Here is a 27117-nt window from a genome sequence, read left to right as displayed (position 1 = left end):
ACAGGTTGGATTTTAAGAGAGAGTTAAAGGATTGGAGGGTTGAATTGGAAAGGAGAGCTATAGAATATGCAGATGATGTCTGGTCTGATAAATCCCGGTTTGCTGATTTTCTCTGTCACATTTCCCAGGCTAAACATAAGAAAGATAAGGATTCATTAATCCTTCAATCTTGGCCTGAATTTGTATATTTAGTTATTGAAATAGCAAAACAATTAAAAAAAGCAAAATGTAAAAATGTTGAACAGGCATATGAAATTGATAAATTTCAAAAAGACCTATCTGAAATGGAAATTAAGGCGGCCACGGTTTCTGGTGAATTAGCACAATGGTCTGCTAAATTATCAGAATATAATGACAGAGACAATCAACAGCAAGAAGTAATAAGAACTCTGGAATGGAAATTAAGTCAAGCTACTAATGAACTGTCTAAATGTCAATTGTCTATGGTGGATCTAGATGAGGAATGTAAAAAGTTGTATCAAGACAATAGACATTTACAAACAGAGTTAGGTAACAGGGATCTTGATCATTTACAATTCAGACAGCCTAAGGACTCTAATAGACCGAAGGTAAAATATTCCAGGGGGGAATCAGATGCAGAAAGTAAATATGACAACCCCTTTAATGGAGAAGAGCTAATTTCTTTGGGAGAACATTCTCTTCCTAAATTAAAACCAATTTCACCTCCTAGGTCCTCTAAAAGTTCAGTACAGAGATCTTCTCAACCCATGATAGACACTACTAAAGTGATCAAGTTTCTCAAGGAAACTGTGGGTCAATTTGCTAAAAAGGGATCACCATCCATAATAAATCATTTGGAAATATATGAGGAGGCCATGAAAACTTTACATTTAGAACAGGACATACAGAAACTTGAATTTATTACCTGGGTATTCGAACCAAAACACCGGTATTTCTTTAATTCCCTTAGAGATATGGGTAGGAATTCTTGGTCAGATGTGGTCGCAGAAATAAAAACTGAATTTGGTCCCTATAAGTCTGCTACTGCTGCAAGGAGGGCCTTATTTACCCTGAAATGTAGACCTAATCAAAGTCCCAGGGAATTTTTGTCAGTCCTCAAAAATGCCTATAGTTTGTCCGAAAAAGATCCCAATTTTGAAGGTAGTGAATTCATCCAGTTATTTTATGACGCTTTGCCCAATAAAATAAAATTTATTTTGGCCAGGGATTACCATCCTAGAAAAACTTTGGATTGGTTACTCACCGAGAGTACAACTCTGTATGCTGCAATACAAAATTGTGATGAGTCTCCTGATAGAAAATTCAAAAGAGCAAGTGAGGAAATAGCAGAAACTCACATAAAAAGAGATCAGGGAAAATTTGAGAGCCCTAAAAGGAGTTATGCTGAAGTGTTGAAAACTCCTAGACCTTCCCAGCCAAATAAAATTCAGCATAGGCCAGATGGGAATAAGGGTCCAAATGTTGCTGAAAAGAACCCAAACCACCAGAAGGAGTTTAGAAATAGACGGTTGCCTCCTTTTCAACGATATCAAAATAATTATTATAGGGGATATCAGCGTAGGCCAGAAAGGGCTCAAAGTGGTTCTGAGTCAGACGGTTCTGGGAGGTCACAATCATATCGGTCCCAACATCAATCTCCCAAAGATTATGGGAGAAAGAAAAGTAACCTATATGATCGAATGGATCAAATCCAAAATCAGTTTGGTATGTTAATGCAGCGGATGGAGGAATTATCTAAAACCATCACTGCTAACCCTAAAAATCCTTTTTAGGGGTAACCCCTCCTATAGAGAGTCCTCCCCAAATATAAAGGGGGAGAAGCGGGTAAGTATGTCAAATGTTGCAGAGGTTGATGACTTAAATGTATGTGAAATGGAGCAATCTAATGTAATTGTCTTTCCCCATAAAAGGAATTTAACCCTTACAAAGCCACATGGCAAGGGGGAGGGGAAACCTGTTTGTTCTGTCTTACAGCACACAAAGTCTTCAGCTGCACAGATGAAGGTATATGATCCTGCTAATAAAAGGAAGGAGGTGGAGTCAAGGACAAGTATAAATGCCAAGCAGGAAAATAATTTCAATAATCATTCCAAATATCTTTGTTCCATACAGGAAATAGAAAATAGATATTATATGAAAGTTGAATTATTTGATAATTTCTCACCAATAATAGCCTTGATAGATACAGGTAGCCAAGCAACTTTATTATCTTTAAAGTACTTCCAACAATTGCAGGATGTATCTTCTAACAGGTATAAGTTAAAAAGTTTTAATGCTAACCTGGTAAGTGTCTCAGGCAATGCCCTCAAGGTTTTAGGTAAAGCTTGGCTGGATTTTAAAGTAGGAAACAAAGTAATTAGCCATCCTACATTGATTGTGGATATGCCCATTGATAGATTAATTATTGGCATCGATTTCCTGAAAAGATTAAGCCCAGTTATTGATTTTGTTAATAATATGGTCTCAAGTGAGGATGCCCATTAATTATGAACAATCACAATCCTATCACAATAGGCATAACTGCCATGTGATAGAGGAAAGGCCGGATTCCATTGAGGTACATTTCCGAAATAGCCAAGTCCCTGATGTCTCTTTCCTGCAAACCTCTCCAAATTCCACTATAGGTGAACAGGAAGATAACACCATATGTGTGTCTCCTGAATGAGTAAAAGATGTCTGTTTGGAAGGGGATGTTCTTACAATCCACCTACACCCAGAAAATACTGACCCTACTGAGTTTAATGGTCACGAACAATTCCTAGTGGGAATGGAAAAGGTGGGTGATGAGATGTTCTTCCCAGTACAGGTGAATGACTTAGGAAGAACTAAGAGGGCTAAATTAGATTTGCGCCATGAAAATAGTTATATTAGTAGGGATCTACTAAATCAAGTGGCCCATTCTAAAGTGATTCGATATCCAAATCCACAGGATAATTGGATACATGACTTGGATAATGATTCTGATAATCATAATATAATTGCAAAATGTATATTAACCATTTCTATTGCAGGAAAATCGGCTACTCATTTATTCCTGGTGCTTGATGAGCCCAGATATCCTATTTACATTGGCAACGATATTTTACATCGTTTTACTATCCATGTGGATATAGTGAATTCCACGTTGTGGACAAGATTAAAAGGGAATCCTGATGGTTTTATGGATGAACTTGAAGCACTCAAGTCATCCCAGATACTGCCTTATGCAGTTAATGTATTAGTGCCACAGGATATAATAATTCCTCCAGGTACTAGTAATTTCCTGTTACCCATTCAGGTATCAAAAGGCCAAAAATTAAAGAATTGTGATGCATTGATATGCCTATCAAACAGAATGCAACAATTAGGTATTTCAGTAAATCATACCCCTATGGTGACTTTACAAACCTTTAAAACCCAAATAATTGTGAATAATGGTATGCCAAATGAAGTCCATTTGTCTAAAGACACTATCATTGGTATGGCATTAGATTCAGATTATTATACGTTTGGGTTTCAGAATGTAATTATTGGCCTAATACCTGAATCGTATCTAACAGAAGAACAATTGGTTGAACAAACATTTTATTCTTCTCCTGAAGGATTGTTCACCATTAGTTCAGTATATCCTTTTAATCTTGAAGAATGTACGTGCAAGGTAGAGGAATCCTCCCTTATCTTTGATCATACAATCAATGAGCAGGAAGCCCAGGAATATCATGAGTTTGCTGAAAAAGCAGGTAAGTCAAATCATGACCTCACTGACAGGTTGGAGGAAACCTATGAAATAGGTCAACCAGAAGTTTTCCCAGGGTTTATGGAAATGGTCCAGCAACAAATCTCATTAGCTGATGGATGCTCCAATGACCCAGAGCGACAACAACTAAAGGAAGTTCTCTTAGAATTCAAGGAGATCTTTGCTAAAGATTCCTTTGATTGTGGTCTGACTGACATACACATTGCCAGGATTCAGACTGATCCTGAGGCACCTCCCGTTTATATCAAGCAATATCGTCTTCCACTAGCTTGTTACGACTCGCTAGCAGAAATAATTCGTAATCTCAAAGAGAGAGGTATTATAAGACCAGTGCACAGTTCTTATAATAATCCTATTCTTGGAATTCTTAAACCGAATGGTCAATGGCGTTTATGTGCTGATCTTCGTCAGCTAAATAAACGTGTATGTATGTCCGGCTGGGCCATGCCATATATAGACCAATGCTTGGTACAAATGCAAGGCGCTAGGATCTTTACCACCTTAGATTGCGCTCAGGGATATTGGACCATCAAAGTGAGTCCTGAAGACCAATACAAATTGGCCTTTACTTTTGGTAAAGAACAGTTTGCCTGGACTAGACTACAGTTTGGGTACATAAATTCAGGTCATGAATTTGCGGTGTTTTTACATAAGGCTATGCCTGATGCCACAGAAAGAGGAAACTTAACTTATGTAGCTGACATTTTGATGAAAAGTACTTCATTTGACCAGCATATCCAAGAAATTAGACATGTACTGAATCAGTTGAAAGAGGCAGGTGTGAAAATTTCTTTACAGAAAGCCCAGTGGTGTCGAACCAAGGTAAATTTCCTTGGACATGAGGTTACCTGTGAAGGTCTGAATCCCCAGAAGAAAAAGGTGGAGGCTGTGATGAAATCTAAAACGCTCACCAATATCAGTGAACTAAGGTCATTCCTGGGAATGATGAATTACTCCCGTAAATTCATTGATAACTATGCAGAGATCAGTAAACCATTGCTGACATTGTTAAAAAAAGGTGTACCCTGGACATGGGGGGAGGATCAGGAAAAAGCTGTCTGAGCTTAAAAGGAGACTCACCCAAGCCCCATGTCTAGCTTATCCAGAGGGGGGTAAACCCTTTTATCTGGAAACTGGTTTTACGAATCTTAGTATTAGTGCTGTCCTATGCCAAAAACAGGATAAATTGCATAAAGTTATAGCTTATGCAAGTAAATCCCTGTCACCAGTCGAAATAAAGTTTAGTGACTGTGAAAAAGCTTTACTAGCCACAGTCTGGGCACTTCAAAACTTTAGAAGTTTTGTACAGGGTGAGAAAATCATTGTTGAAACGGCCCATCAACCCCTACAATATCTACAGAGTGATAAAATTAGGGATGGTAACTTGTCTAACAGCAGGATCACTGCTTGGACCTTGTCTTTACAAGGATGGCCGTTGGAGGTTCGGTACAAGCAAAATAAAAAGTGTCCAGTAGCCCAAGGACTTGCTGAACTGCATAATTGCGCAGCTCCTTCTCATTCAGAAGAGCTGATAGATGATTTTCTAGAGGAACAAAAATCTTCCCCTTACAAAGTGTATGACGAAGACTATTGCTCTCTACTCCCCTGTGCGTACATAGATGGTTGTGCTTACCACACCACTATAGAGGACGAAAGAAAACTAGTGGCAGGAATTGGCATTACTTGGATAGATGAATGCCCGAGTATTTCAATAGGTTACAGTATTGGTGCTAAGAGTAGCCAGGTAGCCGAATTAGCAGCTGTCTACCAAACTGTTAAAATTGCTATAGAGCACAATATAAAGGAATTTGTCATAGTTACTGATTCAAATTATGTGCGGAACAGTTTTGTAGAATACATGCCCACATGGAAGAGGAGTCACATGTTACGGTCCAATAACAAACCAGTGAAACACGCCAAGTTGTTTTGTACCATAGATGAGCTGGTCCGACATAATGATCTAACCATTTATTGGAAAAAGACTAAAGGTCATTCCAAAACCCAAAATAAAGATAAAGAGGGTAATGACCTAGCTGATAAACTAGCCAAACAAGGAGCCATAAATGGGGATCATGTGAATATAGATCATTTACTAGAGATGATTCCCGTTGACGCTATCACTAGACAACAGGCTAAGGCCCAAACTGAAAATAGTGTAGTTCAATGGAGCCAAGAATCTTCTAGTGAGGATCTGATCAAAAGCCAGAAGGAAGATCTTATATTGGGAATCTTCTATAAGCATATTGAGGATCCTAATAATAATCCCATATCGGAGGATAATTATACCCAAAAAGAAGACCTCCGATTACTTATAAAATCCAAATCCCAATTTAGTATTCAGGATGGGTTATTAATGAGAACCTCTAAAAATGGTATTCAGCAGTGGGTAGTTCCTACTACATTTAGAGGTTTAATGTTACAGCATGCCCATGATGCCCCTACAGCTGGTCATCGTGGAGAGAAGATTACATATGAGTCACTACGTGATTATGCCTACTGGCCTCATATGTTAAAGGATGTCCAGAGTTATTGTCAAGGTTGTTTGGTATGTGCGCAATTTCAACCTCAAGGTCCTAAACATCGTGCTCCACTTCAGAAGAAAGGTTTTTCATTACCCTGGTCTGACATCCAAATCGATTTTATTGGTCCTGTTACCCGGTCATCCCGAGAGAATAAATACATGTTGACCGTCACTTGTGTGTTTACAAAATGGGTAGAGTGTCTACCGGCCCATAATAACACAGCCGAGACCTGTGCATTTTTGTTGATTAACCATGTATTTTCCAGATTTGGGTTACCGTTAAGGATTGATTCAGACCGTGGATCACACTTTGTAAGTGAGGTAATGGCGAAGATGTGGAAGATGTTGGGTGTGAAGAGAAAATTACACATTGCTTATCGTCCAGCATCTAGCGGATCTGTTGAGCGCTATAACCAGTCTATTGTCAACATCCTTAAGAAATATGTTAAGGAGTCGGGTAAAGACTGGGATATAAGGTTACCATTAGTACTCATGGCCATTAGAGCTACTCCAAGCACGGCTACCCAGATGTCACCTTTTGAGCTGATGACGGGGAGAAGAATGGTACTTCCTCAACATCTGTTGTATCGCACATCAGATCATAACCTGATTAATGCAGCCACGACACATCAGTATGTGGAGGACCTTCGCAAGTATCTTCAACACGCGTTTGCTTTCGCGCAGAAGAATCTTGAGAAAGCCGCCGTAAGTAACAAAACTTATTATGACTTGAAGACTACCAAAAAGGAATATGAGGTAGGAGATAGAGTGTATCTCTATAACTTTGCCCGGGATCGGGTAAAAGAAAGAAAATTTCTCCCATCATGGAAAGGTCCGTATGATGTAATTGATAAAATATCACCTGTAGTTTATAAGGTGAAAATTAATACCAAAGATAGTTTCATCGAGAAATGGGTCCATGTAAATCAATTACGAGTATGTCATCCGAGATCACAACTGAGAATCATAGAAGATGACGCTGAATAAGAGAATGAATAAGGATTGCGTTAATCTGATTTCTCTCAGTTCACAGACGTTCCGATTCTGGTGTTTCCTTGCAAAGCATTTTTACATAGTAACGCTAGGGAAACTGTATATCGCGAAAGATTAAAGAATATGTATTCATACTTTCATTTTCTTTTATAGAAAAAGGACGGGCGGAACCAGACGTGATTCCTGGCGATGATGTTGACAACAAAGATACAGATATCGTGCGGATGGTGTTGATCCGAGAGGTCCAATTGAAGACGGAACTAATCATCAACCCGAATCTATAGCCGTGTTTCAGATGTCCCAAGATTGGGAATGATGGCAAAGAAGATTTTACTTCAAGAATCTTTGTGAAATTGGATCCAAGGACATTCATTGGATGAAGATACCGGATATTACCATTTTAGCTTGGGAAAGGAACCAAATTGGTACATTATGCATGGGAACAAAGTCACAGCAATAATGGCATGATTGGTGCCGAGTTTTGCATTTTCTTACATGCTAAAACCATTGGACACAGGATCTCTGTGACAATATACTTTTCCAGGATTGACTTTATGATGCGACGGATAAAATATTGATGGACATGTAAATTCTTCCGACCTTCTCCCAGTTAGGTCTTAAGGGGATCCTTGACTAATGTGGGAAGAAGGGGGGGGGATTTGTCAGAACTATTGGGTATAAATAAAGTCTATAAGTATAAGGCCTATATAAGATGTCTTAACATGAGCCTAAAGAACAACCATTTTGTCTTATTTTAAGAGGGCAGAGTGAGTTCAAGATTTTAACTCAGAATTACTAACCTAAGATTAACAATCTGTACCAAGGTGTTTACCCAAGTCTGTTTTTAGTAATTGCCTAGATAAGACAATGTATTAGACATATGCTGAGTCTTGATGATTTTCAGTGTATAGAAAGACTCTAATCTTTCTTTGGGGTTTTTATATTAAGCAATGTATGAGTAGATTGATTTTATCTCATCAATTTAAATACGTGTGTTGTACTGTATATATAAGAGTGTGGTCCTTATAGATATATTCAGTTTTAAGGTTAGAAATTACTCTGTCATTTTTTGTAGAATTTCTCTCAGTGTGAAACTCAAGTAAATTATTTCTTTGCTTGAGGTTTTCTTGTATGGAGAAATGTGTACACTGGTGACCATAAACAAACCTTGTCTTTTCCCCAGAACAATGACTTGAGTATGGTCATGTGTATCTTGATTTAATTAGGTCTGGTCAAAAGATTAAGGGATATGCGAGGTGTTTGACCAGATACAAAAGTCATTGTCTATTCAAGATCTCCTCAAGGTTGTGTCTGAAACCTTAGTTAAAGTGTATCATTAGTAAATGAATAAGAGAACTAATAATATGCCTTGATTTTGTATGGAGTACTAGTGCCATCTAGTGTTAGGGTAACCTAAAGATCTCGGGTGTATTTTCCCTAGAGGTAGGTCCTATTGGTTATAAGTGAGGTCACTAGTTAATGATAAAGCTTGGCCAAGCCCTTTCTAAGATAGGATAAAAAGATGGTCTGAGCTGACAGAAAGGATCCATCCATCGATCCATCCATCAATCTATCTCTAGAGCTCTCTCTCTAACTATCATCATCAAGGGACGATCATCAAGGGAAAAGACCAGATCCAGCCCTGACCACCTTTTCAGTCATTGGAGGCAGCCATCTTAGAACCATTGAAACTGATTTCTGCTAGCTGACATTTTGGGTATAGTATAACCTTACCTATATTTTATAGGATAATTAATTAATATAATACATATCTATATATATTCAATTAACCATACCTTGCGTATAGTCTCTGTTTTGGAATAAGATTGGGGTGTACCTGCAGCATCATCCTGAAAATTAATCCAATACAGGGAGATTAAAAATATACTGGTGAAAACACGGTATTATCTCCAAGGAACTGAATTCAGTTCTAGACCGGTACGGTTGATTATATATGTATAAATATCTGTATAGATAAAAGATAAACCAGATTTGGGTTTAATCGGACATTTGTCGGCTGAGAGAAATCAAGTACTAAATTGATTTAAAATATAATTGAGGGGTATCATTATAAGAAGGCATAATTGTGTAGATATATATTCCTAATTATTTTTGACTTTCTCACTATTTTGCATATCATTGATTGAATTTTATTATCACCAATTTTATTATGTATTATTTTGTACTAAAATTTGTATTAATAAATTACATATATATTTTGTTTGTAACTGGGTTTTGTCTTCAATTCAACGCAGATCACGAGCTTGTTTTAGCTTGATATTTATGATAATAAATTATAATCTCCTTCATTATAGATTTTAATTTATTCACATAAATAATATAGACTGTCAATCGGAGACAGCATAAATATTCCGACACTTCCACCAAATACTGATTGAGTGGTGCGATATACCTGTTTCCACAAAATACTGATTAAGGGGTTTGGTATACCTTCATCCACAAAATACAGATTGAGAGGTGCGATGTACCTGCTTCCACCAAATTTTGATTCAGGTGTTCTACAGTTGCAATAAAAAGTATGTGAACCCTTTGGAATTATATGGATTTCTGCACAAATTAGTCATAAAATGTGATCTGATCTTTATCTAAGTCACAACAATAGACAATCAAAGTCTGCTTAAACTATTAACACACAAAGAATTAAATTTTACCATGTTTTTATTGAATGTAAAATTTACAGTGTAAATTTTTTTAATGTAAACATTCACAGTGCAGGTGGAAAAAGTATGTGAACCCTTGGATTTAATAACTGGTTGAACCTCTTTTGGCAGCAATAGCTTCATACAAACGTTTCCTGTAGATGCAGATCAGACGTGCACAACGGTCAGGAGTAATTCTTGACCATTCCTCTTTACAGAACTGTTTCAGTTCAGCAATATTCTTGGGATGTCTGGTGTGAATCGCTTTCTTGAGGTTATGCCAATCGGGTTGAGGTCAGGACTCTGACTGGGAGACTCCAGAAGGCGTATTTTATTCTGTTTAAGCCATTCTGTTGTTGATTTACTTCTATGCTTTGGGTTGTTGTCCTGTTGCAACACCCATCTTCTATTGAGCTTCAGCTGGTGGACAGATGGCCTTAAGTTCTCCTGCAAAATGTCTTGATAAACTTGGGAATAAATTTTTCCTTCGATGATAGTAATCCGTCCAGGCCCTGACGCAGCAAAGCAGCCCCAAACCATGTTGCCCCCACCACCATACTTCACAGTTGGGATGAGGTTTTGATGTTGGTGTGCTGTGCCTCTTTTTCTCCACACATAGTGTTGTGTGTTTCTTCCAAACAACACAACTTTGGTTTCATCTGTCCACAGAATATTTTGCCAGTACTGCTGTGGAACATCCAGGTGCTCTTGTGCAAACTTTAAACGTGCAGCAATGTTTTTTTTGGACAGCAGTGGCTTCCTCTGTGGTATCCTCTCATTAAATCCATTCTTGTTTATTGTTTTACGTATCCTAGATTCGTTAACAGGGATACTAGCATATGCCAGAGACTTTTGTAAGTCTTTAGCTGAAACTCCAGGATTCTTCTTCACCTCATTGAGCAGTCTGCTCTGTGCTCTTGCAGTCATCTTTACAGGACGGCCACTCCTAGGGAGAGTAGCAGCAGTATTGAACTTTCTCCATTTATAGACAATTTGTCTTACAGTGGACTGATGAACAGCAAGGCTTTTGGAGATACTTTTATAACCCTTTCCAGCTTTATGCAAGTCAACAATTCTTAATCGTAGGTCTTCTGAGAGCTCTTTTGTGCGAGGCATCATTCACATTAGGCAATGCTTCTTGTGAAAAGCAAACTCAGAACTGGTGGGTGTTTTTTATAGGGCAGGGCAGCTGTAACCAACACCTCCAATCTCATCTCATTGATTGGACTCCAGTTGGCTGACACCTCACTCCAATTTTCTCTTGGAGATGTCATTAGTCTAGGGGTTCACATACTTTTTCCACCTGCACTGTGAATGTTTACATGGTGTGTTCAATAAAAACATGGTCAAATTTTATTCTTGTGTGTGATTAGTTTAAGCAGACTGCGATTGTCTAATGTTGTGACTTAGATGAAGATCAGATCACATTTTATGACCAATTTGTGCAGAAATCCATATAATTCCAAAGGGTTCAAATACTTTTTCTTGCAACTGTATATACCTGTTTCCACAAAATACTCATTGAGGGGTGCGAAATACCTGCTTCCCCAAAATACTGATTAAGGGGTTCAATATACCTGCTTCCACAAAATACTGATTGAGGAATGTGATATTCTGGCTTCCACAAAATACTGATTGATAGGTGCAATAAACATGTTTCCACCAAATATTGATTCAGGGGTTCATTATACCAGTTTTCACAAAATACTGATTGAATGGTACACTACACCTGCTTCCTCAAAATTCTGATTAAAGGGTTTGATATACCTGCTTCCACAAATTACAGATTGAGGAGTGCGATATACCTGCTTTTACAAAATACTGATTAATAGGTTTGATATATCGGCATCCACAAAATACAGATTGCGGGGTGCGATATACCTTCTTCCACCAAATATTAATTGAGGCCTGTGATACCCCGGCTTCCACAAAATACAGTTTGAGGGGTGCGATATACCTGCTTCCACCAAATATTGATTAAGGCCTGCGATATACCTGCTTCCACAAAATACTGATTGAGGGGTGCGATATACTTGCGTCCACAAAATATTGATTGAAGGGTGTGATATACCTGCTTCTACAAAATACTGATTAAGGAGTTCTATATAACTGCTATCACAAAATATTGGTTGAGGGGTGCGATATACCTGCTTCCATAAAATACTGATTAAGGGGTTCTATATACCTGCTTCCATAATATATTGGTTAAGGGGTGCGATATACCTGCTTCTACAAAATACTCATTAAGGAGTTCTATATACCTGCTTCCACAAAATATTGGTTGAGGGGTGCGATATACCTGCTTCCATAAAATACTGATTAAGGGGTTCTATATAACTGTTTCCACTAAATACTGATTGAGGGGTGCGATATACCTGATTCTACAAAATACTGTTTAAGGGGTTCTATATACTTTATTACACAAAATATTGATTGAGGGGTGCGATATATCTGCTTCCACAAAATATTGATTGAGGGGTGTGATATTCCTGTTTCCACAAAATACTGATTAAGGGGTTCTATATACCTGCTTCCACAAAAATTTGATTGAGGGGTACGATATACCTGCTTCCACAAAATACAGATTGAGCGGTGCAATATACCTGCTTCCACAACATATTGATTCAGGTGTTCTATATACCTGTTTCCACAAAATACTTGCTTCCACAAATACAGATTGAGGGGTGCGATATACCTGCTTCCACAAAATACTGATTAATGGGTTTGATATATTGTCTTCCACAAAATACAGATTGAGGTGTGTGATATACCTGCTTCCACCAAATATTGATTGAGGCCTGAGAAACGTCGGCTTCCACAAAATACTGATTGAGGAGTGCGAAATACCTTCTTCCACTAAATATTGATTTAGGCCTGCGATTCACCAGCTACCACTAAATACTCATTGAGGGGTGCGATATACCTGCTTCCACCAAATTATGATTCAGGGGTTCTATATGCCTGTTTCCACAAAATACTGATTAAGGGGTGTGATATACCTGCTTCTACAAAATACTGATTAAGGGGTTCTATATGCCTGCTTCCTCAAAATTTCGATTGAGTGGTGCGATATACCTGCTTCCACAAAATACTGATTAAGGGGTTTGATATACCTGCTTCCACTAAATTCAGATTTAAGGGTGCGATATACCTGCTTCCACCAAAAATTTATTCAGGTGTTCTATATACCTGTTTCCACAAAATACTGATTAATGAGTGCGATATACCTGCTTTTGCAAAATACTGATTAAAGGGTTCTATATTCCTGCTTCAACAAAATACTGATTGAGGGGTTTGATATACCTGCATCCACAAAATACTGATTGAGGTGTGAAATATACCCGCTTCCACAAAATAATGACTGAGGGGTGCGATATACCTGCTTCCACAAAATACTAATTAAGGGGTTTTATATACCTGCTTTTACAAAATACATATTGAAGGGTGCGATATACCTGCTTTTACCAAATATTGATTGAGGCCTGCTATACACCAGCTTCCACAATATACTGATTGAGGGGTGCTATATACCTGCTTCCACAAAATACTGATAAAGGGGTGCGATATACCTGCTTCCACCAAATATTGATTGAGGCCTGCGATACTCTGGCTTTCACAAAATGCTGATTGAGGGGTGCGATATACCTGCTTCCACCAAATATTAATTATAGGGTTCTATATAACTGTTTCTACAAAATACTGATTGAGAGGTGCGATATACCTTCTTCCACAAAATACTGATTAATAGGTTCTATATACCTGCTTCCACAAAATACTGATTAAGGGGTTTGATATACCTGCTTCCACCAAATATTAATTCAGGGGTTCTATATAACTGTTTCCACAAAATACTGATTGAGGGTTGAGATATACCTGCTTCCACAAAATACTGATTAAGGGGTTTGATATACCTGCTTCTACACAATATAGATTTAGGGGTGCGATATACCTGCTTCCACCAAATATTAATTCAAGTGTTCTATATACCTGCTTCCACAAAATACTGATTGAGTGGTGCGATATACCTGCTTCCACAACATATTGATTCAGGTGTTCTATATACCTGTTTCCACAAAATACTTGTTGAGGTGTGCGAAATACCTGTTTCTACAAAATACTGATTAAGTGGTTCTATATACCTGCTTCCACAAAATATTGATTGATGTGTGTGATATACCTGCTTCCATAAAATACTGATTGAGGGGTGCATTATTCCTGCTTCCACAAAATTCTGATTAATGGGTTTGATATACTTGCTTCCACAAATACAGATTGAGGGGTGCGATATACCTGCTTCCACAAAATACTGATTAATGGGTTTGATATATAGTCTTCCACAAAATACAGATTGAGGTGTGTGATATACCTGATTCCACCAAATATTGATTGAGGCCTGCGAAACGTCGGCTTCCACAAAATACTGATTGAGGGGTGCGAAATACCTTCTTCCACCAAATATTGATTTAGTGTCACGAGGGTGTCAAGAACCACGCCTGACTCCGTTATACCCGGGGTCAGGAAGTCGCAGCGGTTGGCTGCGCGCTCTATGTAAGATAGGGCTGTTTCCTTGTGGTAGCTTTCTGGGTTTGCTTTGCAACCCTTTTTGGCTCACTCAGGGATCCGTAGCTCCTTCTCCTCAGCTGTTCCTTGTCCAGCACTCCCAACCTCCTTATATTCCCCTCTCACACTTCTCTGGTTGCCAGATATAGAGCTTCCTGCCTGGACTTCTATTCTGACCCTCTGGAGCTGTGTTGCTGCTTTCTTTGGTTGTTGGTCCAGAACGTTACCCTCCGGATCCCTGTTGGACCTTTGTGGTCTGCTGTTGTCGCCCACCTGGGTGTATGTGTTTGTCTGTATTGTCTGTCCTCTCCCTGGTGTTTCCCTCTTAGTGTCAGTGGTGCGGACTAGCGATCCCACCGGCCCGTTCACTATCTAGGGCTCATTTTAGGGAAAGCCAGGGTTTAGGCACGTGATCGCCGCACGGGTGCGGAACCCGTCTAGGGACGTCAGGGCAGTCAGGTGCCAGCCGCAAGGTGAGTCAGGGGTCACCACCTTTCCCTCTCCCTTGGGCAGGGCTTTCCCTTTTCCCTCCCTGTGCGTGACGCCGGTCATTACATTATATCTGGCCCTTATTTTGTGTAGGTAAAAAAAAAAAAGAAAAACTACTTAGAATCCAGTATGGATCCAATTGCTGCTCTGTCCAAACAATTTCATGGCCTGTCTTTGGAGGTGGCAGGATTGAAGGCGTCGGTCCGCCAGCAGCAGCAGCAATTACAACTGACCGCAAGCCCAGCGGTTGCTACTGGTAACCAGGTTGTTGCGGAACCCAAGGTCCCTCTCCCTGACAGATTTTCTGGGGGAAGGGACAAGTTTTTGACATTCCGTGAGGCCTGAAAATTATATTTTATACTGCGCCCTTACTCCTCTGGTAATGAAGAACAGCGGGTGGGGGTTATTTCCCTGCTGCAAGGGGACCCGCAGTCCTGGGCGTTCTCTTTACCCACTGATTCCCAGGCTCTTCGGTCAGTGGATGAGTTTTTCGGGGCCTTGGGTCTCATATATGACGACCCTGACCGAGTCGCACTGGCTGAATCAAGATTACGGAGACTCCTACAAGGAGAGCGGCCGGTAGAGGAGTGTTGCTCTGACTTCCGTAGGTGGGCTACGAATACCCAATGGAACGCCCCGGCTCTCAGGAGTCAGTTCTGCTCTGGGTTATCCGAAAGGGTTAAGGATGCGCTTGCATTATATGAGACCCCCTTTTCCCTTGATGCGGTTATGTCCCTTTCTATCCGAATAGATAGACGCCTTAGGGACAGGTTGAAAAAAACGGAGCAATTGGTAACCCCTCCCAAGCAGCAGTTAGTCTGTACGGACTTAGACGAGCCTATGCAGCTAGGAGGAACTACTCGTCAGGTCCGTCCTCCTGAGGCTCGCCGTAGGCGTGGGGTTTGTTTTTTTTGTGGGGAGAGGGGTCATTTCATTAATGTCTGTCCTTCTTTCCTCAGAAACAAAAGACTGTCGGAAAACTACTAACCCCAGGCTGCGTGGAGGATGTCAGCCGGGGGGTATACATTTCCTCCATACGTACATCGCAATTTGTGTTGCCAGCGGTTATTGTTTTTGGTGTTAAAACGGAGACTATTTCTTTCTTTCTAGACAGTGGAGCAGGGGTAAATTTGATAGATGCCCATTTTGCCCGCACTATGGGTTTGTCTCTCTGTACGCTACAGAGACCTATTCCCATATTCGCTATTGATTCTGCTCCTCTGTCTCAGAGAAACCTCACCCACATTGTTCATAATTTACACCTTCGGGTAGGGGACCACCATAACGAGATGCTTTCATGTTATGTTCTGGAGGGGCTTCCCACTCCGGTAGTGCTGGGTCTTCCCTGGTTGGTAGCTCACAATCCAGTGGTGGATTGGCAGGCCAGGGAGATATTGGAGTGGAGTGAGCAGTGCAGAGAAAATTGCTTAAATAGCAATTGCTTAGTCGCCTCCATAACTACCCTACCTACATTTATTTCGGATTTTGAGGACGTTTTTTCTGAAAAGGGTTGTCAGAAATTACCACCTCACCGTCCTTATGATTGCCCGGTTAACCTTATTCCCGGCGCAAAATTACCCAAGACCAGGTTATATAATCTTTCGGGTCCAGAGAGACAAGCCATGAAAGATTATATCTCCGAGAGCTTGGCTAAGGGACACATCAGACCCTCTTCTTCACCCGTGGCTGCAGGGTTTTTCTTCGTTAAAAAGAAAGATGGGGGCCTGCGTCCTTGTCTAGATTTTCGCGAATTAAATCGGATAACCATCCGAGACCCATACCCTCTTCCTCTCATTTCTGACCTGTTTAACCAGATTGCGGGTGCTAGGTGGTTCTCCAAACTTGATCTTAGGGGGGCCTACAATCTGATTCGTATTAAGGAGGGGGATGAGTGGAAGACAGCTTTTAACACCCCTGAGGGGCATTATGAAAATCTAGTTATGCCTTTCGGTCTGACCAATGCTCCTGCCGTCTTTCAACATTTCGTTAATTACATTTTTAGTCATCTAATCGGCAGGTTTGTGGTAATATACCTAGATGATATTTTAATTTATTCGTCTGATCTGAGAACACATGAGGTGCATGTCAGACAAGTACTGAAGGTACTACGGACGAATAAATTATATGCTAAAATTGAAAAATGTGTCTTCGCCGTTCAGGAGATACAATTCCTAGGTTATTTTTTATCTGCTTCAGGTTTCCGTATGGATCCTAGGAAGGTCCAGGCAATTTTAGATTGGGATCTTCCTGAGAACCTCAAAGCACTGCAACGGTTCTTGGGCTTCGTGAATTTCTATAGGAAATTCATAAAAAAATTATTCAGTTATTGTAAAACCCCTTACTGACATGACTAGGAAGGGGACTGATTTTTCTAAATGGTCTGACGCCGCTAAAGTTGCTTTTTCCTCTCTAAAAGAGAGGTTTATCTCGGCACCTGTACTAGTCCAACCTGATGTCTCTCAGCCTTTTATTGTTGAAGTCGATGCGTCAGAGGTGGGAGTGGGGGCGGTGCTGTCTCAGGGTCCGTCTCCTGGCAAATGGCGTCCTTGTGCTTTCTTTTCTAAAAAACTATCTGCAGCAGAAAAGAACTGCGATATTGGCAATAGGGTAAACTAGCATTTGAAGAATGGCATCACTTTTTAGAGGGGGCAGTCCACCCCGTCATTGTGATTACGGACCACAAAAATCTTCTGTACCTCGAATCAGCTAAGCATCTCACCCCTAGACAAGCTAGGTGGTCGCTATTTTTTACCAGGTTTAACTTTGTTATTACCTATCGTCCTGGGGCAAAGAATACCAAGGCTGATGCACTATCTCGTTGTTTCCCTGGAGGGGGTAATGTGAGTGATCCGGTACCCATTCTTCAAAGAGGAGTGGTTGTTTCTGCGGTACACTCTGCTCTGGAGGGGAAGGTGTTAGAGGCCCAGGGGGACGCCCCGGTCTCATGCCCCTCAGAGAAATTGTTTGTACCGTTGAACCTGCGTTTCGAATTATTAAAGGAACATCATAATTCGGCACTTGCTGGGCACCCGGGTAGTAAAGCAACCTTGGAGCTATTGTCTCGTCATTTTTGGTGGCCAAGGTTGCGTCAGGATGTATTGGATTTTGTGTCTTCTTGTTCTACCTGTGCGCGCGCAAAAGTTTCACATACACGTCCTGCAGGGTCTCTATTACCACTCGTCATTCCCAATAGACCATGGACACATCTGTCAATGGATTTTTTCACTGACTTACCTTTGTCTGCGGGTAAAACAGTTATTTTGGTAGTAGTGGACAGGTTAGCAAAATGGTACACTTCATTGCGTTACCCGCACTACCTAATGCTAAGACTCTTGCTCAGGTATTCGTCAGTGAAATCGTGAAGCTTCACGGGGTCCCTTCCGATGTTGTTTCGGATCGGGGTACCCAGTTTATTTCTAAATTTTGGAAAGCTTTTTGTTCCCGTTTGGGGGTACACTTGTCCTTTTCCTCAGCTTTCCATCCTCAGTCGAATGGACAGACTGAGCGTACCAACCAAAACCTGGAGACATATCTAAGATGTTTTGTGTCTGAGAGTTGTGGTCATCATATTTACCGTTATCTGAGTTTGCCATAAATAATCGTCGTCAGGAATCCACTGGCAAGTCACCATTTCTTGGTGCATATGGTTTTCATCCCCAATTCTGTACTTTCAAAGAGGGGGGGTCTTCTGGGGTTCCCGAAAAGGAACGGTTTCGTCATCTCTTTCATCGGTATGGCAGAAGGTGCAAGCTAACTTGAAAAATATGGGAGGTAAATACAAATGCATGGCTGATAAGAGACGGTCGCCAGGTCCGGACCTAGGAGTGAATGACTATGTGTGGTTGTCTACTAGGAATATTAAATTGAAGGTTCCTTCTTGGAAACTGGGTCCTAGGTTTATTGGTCCTTACAAAATTGTAGCCATCATCAACCCCGTGGCTTTTCGCCTGGAGCTACCTCAGACTTTTAAAATCCATAATGTCTTTCATAAGTCGTTACTCAAAAAATATGTTCCACCTCTAGAACCGTCACCGCTGCCACCCCCTCCTGTTGTTGTGCATGGTAATCTAGAGTTTCAGATATCCAAAATTGTTAATTCTCGTCGGGTCCGCCTCTCTCTTCAATATCTGGTGCATTGGAGAGGTTACGGTCCCGAGGAAAAAATGTCGGTTCCTGCGTCTGAGGTAAACACCGACAGGCTAGTTCGGGTTTTTCATGCCTCTCATCCTGAGAGACCTGGTCCTGAGTGTCCGGAGGCCCCTCGTAGAGAGGGGGGTACTGTCACGAGGGTGTCAAGAACCACGCCTGATTCCGTTATACCCGGGGTCAGGAAGTCGCAGCGGTTGGCTGCGCGCTCTATGTAAGTTAGGGCTGTTTCCTTATGGTAGCTTTCTGGGTTTGCTTTGCAACCCTTTTTGGCTCACTCAGGGATCCGTAGCTCCTTCTCCTCAGCTGTTCCTTGTCCAGCACTCCCAACCTCCTTATATTCCCCTCTCACACTTCTCTGGTTGCCAGATATAGAGCTTCCTACCTGGACTTCTATTCTGACCCTCTGGAGCTGTGTTGCTGCGTTCTCTGGTTGTTGGTCCAGAACGTTACCCTCCGGATCCATGTTGGACCTTTGTAGTCTGCTGTGGTCGCCCACCTGGGTGTATGTGTTTGTCTGTATTGTCTGTCCTCTCCCTGGTGTTTCCCTCTTAGTGTCAGTGGTGCGGACTAGCGATCCCACCGGCCCGTTCACTATCTAGGGCTCATTTTAGGGAAAGCCAGGGTTTTGGCACGTGATCGCCACACGGGTGAGGAACCCGTCTAGGGACGTCAGGGCAGTCAGGTGCCAGCCGCAAGGTGAGTCAGGGGTCACCACCTTTCCCTCTCCCTTGGGCAGGGCTTTCCCTTTTCCCTCCCTCTGCGTGACGCCGGTCATTACATTTAGGCCTGCGATTCACCAGCTACCACTAAATACTTATTGAGGGGTGCGATATACCTGCTTCCACCAAATTATGATTCAGGGGTTCTATATGCCTGTTTACACAAAATACTGATTAAGGGGTGTGATATACCTGCTTCTACAAAATACTGATTAAGGGGTTCTATATGCCTGCTTCCTCAAAATTTCGATTGAGGGGTGCGATATACCTGCTTCCACAAAATACTGATTAAGGGGTTTGATATACCTGCTTCCACTAAATTCAGATTTAAGGGTGCGATATACCTGCTTCCACCAAAAATTAATTCAGTTGTTCTATATACCTGCTTCCACAAAATACTGATTGAGGGGTTTGATATACCTGCATCCGCAAAATACTGATTGAGGGGTGAAATATACCTGCTTCCACAAAATAATGACTGAGGGGTGCGATATACCTGCTTCCACAAAATACTAATTGAGGGGTTTTATATACCTTCTTTTACAAAATATTTATTGAAGGGTGCGATATACCTGCTTTTACCAAATATTGATTGAGGCCTGCGATACACCAGCTTCCACAATATACTGATTGAGGGGTGCTATATCCCTGCTTCCACAAAATACTGATAAAGGGGTGTGATATACCTGATTTTACTAAATACAGATTGAGGGGTGCGATATACCTGCTTCCACCAAATATTGATTGAGGCCTGCGATACTTTGGCTTTGACAAAATGCTGATTGAGGGGTGCGATATACCTGCTTCCACCAAATATTAATTATGGGGTTCTATATAACTGTTTCCACAAAATACTGATTGAGAGGTGCGATATACCTGCTTCTACAAAATACTGATTATTAGGTTCTAAATACCTGCTTCCACAAAATTTCGATTGAGTGGTGCAATATACCTGCTTCCACAAAATACTGATTAAGGGGTTTGATATACCTGTTTCCAAAAAATACTGATTGAGGGGTGCGATATACCTGCTTCCACCAAATATTAATTCATCGGTTCTATATAACTGTTTCCACAAAATACTGATTGAGGGTTGAGATATACCTGCTTCCACAAAATACTGATTAAGGGGTTTGATATACCTGCTTCTTCACAATAAAGATTTAGGGGTGCGATATACCTGCTTCCACCAAATATTAATTCAAGTGTTCTATATACCTGTTTCCACAAAATACTGATTAAGGGTTTCTATATACCTGCTTCCACAAAAATTTGATTGAGGGGTACGATATACCTGCTTCCACAAAATACTGATTGAGTGGTGCGATATACCTGCTTCCACAACATATTGATTCAGGTGTTCTATATGCCTATTTCCACAAAATACTTGTTGAGGTGTGCAATATACCTGTTTCTACAAAATACTGATTAAGTGGTTCTATATACCTGCTTTCACAAAATATTGATTGATGCGTGCGATATACCTGCTTCCACAAAATACTGATTGAGGGGTTCGATATACCTACTTCCACAAAATTCTGATTAATGGGTTTGATATACTTGCTTCCACAAATACAGATTGAGGGGTGCAATATACCTGCTTCCACAAAATACTGATTAATGGGTTTGATATATTGTCTTCCACAAAATACAGATTGAGGTGTGTGGTATACCTGCTTCACCAAATATTGATTGAGGCCTGCGAAACGTCGGCTTCCACAAAATACTGATTGAGGGGTGCGAAATACCTTCTTCCACCAAATATTGATTTAGACCTGCGATTCACCAGCTACCACTAAATACTTATTGAGGGGTGCGATATACCTGCTTCCACCAAATTATGATTCAGGGGTTCTATATGCCTGTTTCCACAAAATACTGATTAAGGGGTGTGATATACCTGCTTCTACAAAATACTGATTAAGGGGTTCTATATGCCTGCTTCCTCAAAATTTCGATTGAGGGGTGCGATATACCTGCTTCCACAAAATACTGATTAAGGGGTTTGATATACCTGCTTCCACTAAATTCAGATTTAAGGGTGCGATATACCTGTTTCCACCAAAAATTTATTCAGGTGTTTTATATACCTGTTTCCACAAAATACTGATTAATGAGTGCGATATACCTGCTTTTGCAAAATACTGATTAAAGGGTTCTATATTCCTGCTTCAACAAAATACTGATTGAGGGGTTTGATATACCTGCTTCCACAAAATACTGATTGAGGGGTGAAATATACCTGCTTCCACAAAATAATGACTAAGGGGTGCGATATACCTGCTTCCACAAAATACTGATTGAGGGGTTTGATATACCGGCTTTTACAAAATACATATTGAAGGGTGCGATATACTTGCTTCCACCAAATATTGATTGAGGCCTGTGATACACCAGCTTCCACAATATACTGATTGAGGGGTGCGATGTACCTGCTTCCACTAAATACAGATTGAGGGGTGCGATATACCTGCTTCCACTAAATATTTATTGAGGCCTGCGATACTCTGGCTTCCACAAAATAATGATTGAGGGGTGCGATATACCTGCTTCCACCAAATATTGATTCAGGTGTTCTATATAACTGTTTCCACAAAATACTGATTAAGGGGTGCGATATACCTGCTTCTGCAAAATACAGATTGAGGGGTGCGATATACCTGCTTCCACCAAAAATTTATTCAGGTGTTCTATATACCTGTTTCCACAAAATACTGATTGATGAGTGCAATATACCTGCTTTTGCAAAATACTGATTAAGGCCTCATGCACACGAACGTTTTTTTCACGGTCCGCAAAAACGGGGTCCGTAGGTCCGTGATCCGTGACCGTTTTTTCGTCCGTGGGTCTTCCTTGATTTTTGGAGGATCCACGGACATGAAAAAAAAGTCGTTTTGGTGTCCGCCTGGCCGTGCGGAGCCAAACGGATCCGTCCTGAATTACAATGCAAGTCAATGGGGACGGATCCGTTTGACGTTGACACAATATGGTGCCATTTCAAACGGATCCGTCCCCATTGACTTTCAATGTAAAGTCCGAAGTCCCTTTTATACCATCGGATCGGAGTTTTCTCCAATCCGATGGTATATTTTAACTTGAAGCGTCCCCATCACCATGGGAACGCCTCTATGTTAGAATATACTGTCGGATATGAGTTAGATCGTGAAACCTCATTTCCGACAGTATATTCTAACACAGAGGCGTTCCCATGGTGATGGGGACGCTTCTAGTTAGAATATACTACAAACTGTGTACATGACTGCCCCCTGCTGCCTAGCAGCATCCGATCTCTTACAGGGGGCCGTGATCAGCACAATTAACCCCTCAGGTGCCGCACCTGAAGGGGTTAATTGTACTATCATATACCCCTGTAAGAGATCAGGGCTGCCAGGCAGCAGGGGGCAGACCCCCCCCCTCCCCAGTTTGAATATCATTGGTGGCCAGTGCGGCCCCCCCCCTTCCTCTATTGTAATAAATCGTTGGTGGCACAGTGTGCGCCCCCCCCTTCCTCCCTCTATTGTAATAATTCATTGGTGGCACAGTGTGCCCCCCCCGCCCCCCCCTTCCTCCCTCTATTGTAATAATTCGTTGGTGGCACAGTGTGCGCCCCCCCCCTTCCTCCCTCTATTGTAATAAATCGTTGGTGGCACAGTGTGCGCCCCCCATTGGCCCCCCTCCCTCTATAGCATTAACAACATTGGTGGCCAGTGTGCGGCCTCCCATCTCCCCCCCCCCGATCATTGGTGGCAGCGGGTTACTAGCAATAGTACAATAGTAAAAGATTCATACTTACCTGGGAGCTGCGATGTTCGTGTCCGGCCGGGAGCTCCTCCTACTGGTAAGTGACGGTTCATTTAGCAATGCGCCGCACAGACCTGTCACTGTCAGTTACCAGTAGGTGGAGCTCCCGGCCGGACACGAACATCGCAGCAGCAGGTAAGTATGAATCTTCTACTATTGTACTATTGCTAAGTAACCATGGCAACGAGGACTGTAGTAGCGTCCTGGTTGCCATGGTTACCGATCAGAGCCCCAGCGATTAAACTGGGACTCCGATCGGAACTCCGCTGCCACCAATGATGGGGGGGGGGGGAGATGGGAGGCCGCACACTGGCCACCAACGTTGTTAATGCTATAGAGGGAGGGGGGGGGCAATGGGGGGCGCACACTGTGCCACCAACGATTTATTACAATAGAGGGAGGAAGGGGGGGGGCGCACACTGTGCCACCAACGAATTATTACAATAGAGGGAGGGGGGGGCCGCACTGGCCACAAATGATATTCAAACTGGGGAGGGGGGGGAGGGTCTGCCCCCTGCTGCCTGGCAGCCCTGATCTCTTACAGGGGGCCGTGATCAGCACAATTAACCCCTTCAGGTGCCGCACCTGAAGGGGTTAATTGTGCTGATCACGGCCCCCTGTAAGAGATCGGGAGCTGCCAGGCAGCAGGGGGCAGTCTTGTACACAGTTTGTAGTGTATTCTAACTAGAAGCGTCCCCATCACCATGGGAACGCTTCTGTGTTAGAATATACTGTCGGTTCTGAGTTTTCACGAAGTGAAAACTCAGCTTTGAAAAAGCTTTTATGCAGACGGATCTTCGGATCCGTCTGTATAAAAAGTAACCTACGGCCACGGATCACGGACACGGATGCCAATCTTGTGTGCATCCGTGTTCTTTCACGGACCCATTGACTTGAATGGGTCCGTGAACCGTTGGCCGTGAAAAAAATAGGACAGGAAACACGGATCACGGATGCGGCTGCAAAACGGTGCATTTTCCGATTTTTCCACGGACCCATTGAAAGTCAATGGGTCCGCGAAAAAAAACGGAAAACGGCACAACGGCCACGGGTGCACACAACGGTCATGTGCATGAGGCCTAAAGGGTTCTATATTCCTGCTTCCACAAAATACTGATTGAGGGATGCGATATATAGTACCTGCTTCCACCAAATATTGATTGAGGCCTGCGATACATCAGCTTCCTCAAAATACTGATTGAGGGGTGCGATATACCTGCTTCTACAAAATACTGATTAAGGGTTTCTATATACCTGCTTCCACAAAATACTTAGAAACATAGAAACATAGAATGTGTCGGCAGATAAGAACCATTTGTCCCATCTAGTCTGCCCAATATACTGAGTACTATGGATAGCCCCTGGCCCTATCTTATATGAAGGATGGCTTTATGCCTATCCCATGCATGCTTAAACTCCTTCACTGTATTTGCAGCTACCTCTTCTGCAGGAAGGCTATTCCATGCATCCAATACTCTCCCAGTAAAGTAATACTTCCTGATATTACTTTTAAACCTTTGCCCCTCTAATTTAAAACTATGTCTTCTTGTAGCAGTTTTTCTTCTTTTAAATATTCTCTCCTCTTTTACCTTGTTGATTCCCTTTATGTATTTAAAAGTTTCTATCATATCCCCTCTGTCTCGTCTTTCTTCCAAGCTATACATGTTAAGGTCCTTTAATATTTCCTGGTAAGTTTTATCCTGCAATCCATGTACAGATGTAGCAGGGTTAGCACTCCAGCTCTTAACTCAAATTTCTTAACTCATTGCGTTATCTTGAGACAAAAGCCATTGAAAAGCAATTGAAGGTGTTTGCTTAGATTAGATAACACAACTCAGAAATCTCAGAAAACAGGAGTGTTAACTCTACTCCATCCGTACCAGTTTAGTAGCTCTTCTCTGAACTCTCTCCAAAGTATCAATAACCTTCTGGAGATATGGTCTCCAGTACTGAGCACAATACTCCAAATGAGGTCTCACTAGTGCTCTGTAGAGCGGCATGAGCACCTCCCTCTTTCTACTGGTAATTCCTCTCCCTATATACCCAAGCATTCTGCTAGCATTTCCTGCTGCTCTATGACATTGTTGCCTACCTTTAAGTCTTCTGAAATAATGACCCCTAAATCCCTTTCCTCAGATACTGAGGTTAGGACTGTATCACTGATTTTATATTCTGCTCTTGGGTTTTTACGCCCCAGGTGCATTATTTTGCACTTATCCACATAAAATATTAGTTGCCAGATTTTTGACCATTCCTCTAGTTTTCCTAAATCCTTTTCCATTTGTTGTATCCCTCCAGGAACATCAACCCTGTTACAAATCTTTGTGTCATCAGCAAAAAGACACACCTTACCATCGAGGCCTTCTGCAATTTCGCTGATAAAGATATTAAACAATATGGGTCCCAGAACAGATCCCTGAGGTACCCCACTGGTAACAAGACCTTGGTCTGAATATACTCCATTGACTACAACCCTCTGTTGCCTGTCCCTCAGCCACTGCCTAATCCATTCAACAATATGGGAGTCCAAGCCCAAAGACTGCAATTTATTGATAAGCCTTCTGTGTGGGACAGTATCGAAAGCCTTACTGAAGTCTAGATAAGCGATGTCTACTGCACCTCCGCCATCTATTGTTTTAGTCACCCAATCAAAAAAATCAATAAGATTAGTTTGACATGATCTCCCTGAAGTAAACCCATGCTGTTTTTCATCTTTCAATCCATGGGATTTTAGATGTTCCACAATCCTCTCCTTTAGTATGGTTTCCATTAATTTCCCCACTATTGATGTCAGGCTTACTGGCCTGTAGTTGCCCGATTCCTCCCTACTACCTTTCTTGTGAATCGGCACAACATTTGCTAATTTCCAATCTTCTGGGACGACTCCTGTTGCCAGTGATTGGTTAAATAAATCTGTTAATGGTTTTGCTAGTTCACCGCTGAGCTCTTTTAATAGCTTTGGGTGTATCCCATCAGGCCCCTGTGACTTATTTGTATTGATTTTAGACAGCTGACTTAGAACCTCTTCCTCTGTAAAGACACATGCATCAAAAGATTCATTAGTCTTCTTTCCTAACTTAGGTCCTTTTCCTTCATTTTCCTTCGTAAAGACTGAACAGAAGTATTCATTGAGGCAGTCAGCTAGTTCTTTATCTTCTTCCATAAACCTTCCTTCTTTTGTTTTTAATTTTGTAATTATTTGTTTTAGTTTCCTTTTTTCATTTAGATGTCTGAAGAATGCCTTATCGCCTTTTTTCCCTGACTGAGCTAATTTCTCTTCTGCCTGTGCTTTAGAAGCTCTTATAACTTGTTTGGCCTCTCTCTGCCTAATCTTGTAAATTAGCCTGTCATCCTCGTTTTTTTTTTTTTTATAATTCCTAAATGCTATCTTTTTGTTTTTAATGATTTTGGCCACTTCTGCTGAGTACCACAGTGGTCTTTTCCTTTTTTTGCTTTTACTGACAAGCCTAATGCAATTTTCTGTTGCCTTCAATAGTGCCTCTTTTA

This window comes from Bufo bufo, chromosome 3, assembly GCF_905171765.1.
Source record: "Bufo bufo chromosome 3, aBufBuf1.1, whole genome shotgun sequence".
Classification (NCBI taxonomy): Eukaryota; Metazoa; Chordata; class Amphibia; order Anura; family Bufonidae; genus Bufo; species Bufo bufo.
Note: the sequence above shows the minus strand (reverse complement) of the source record.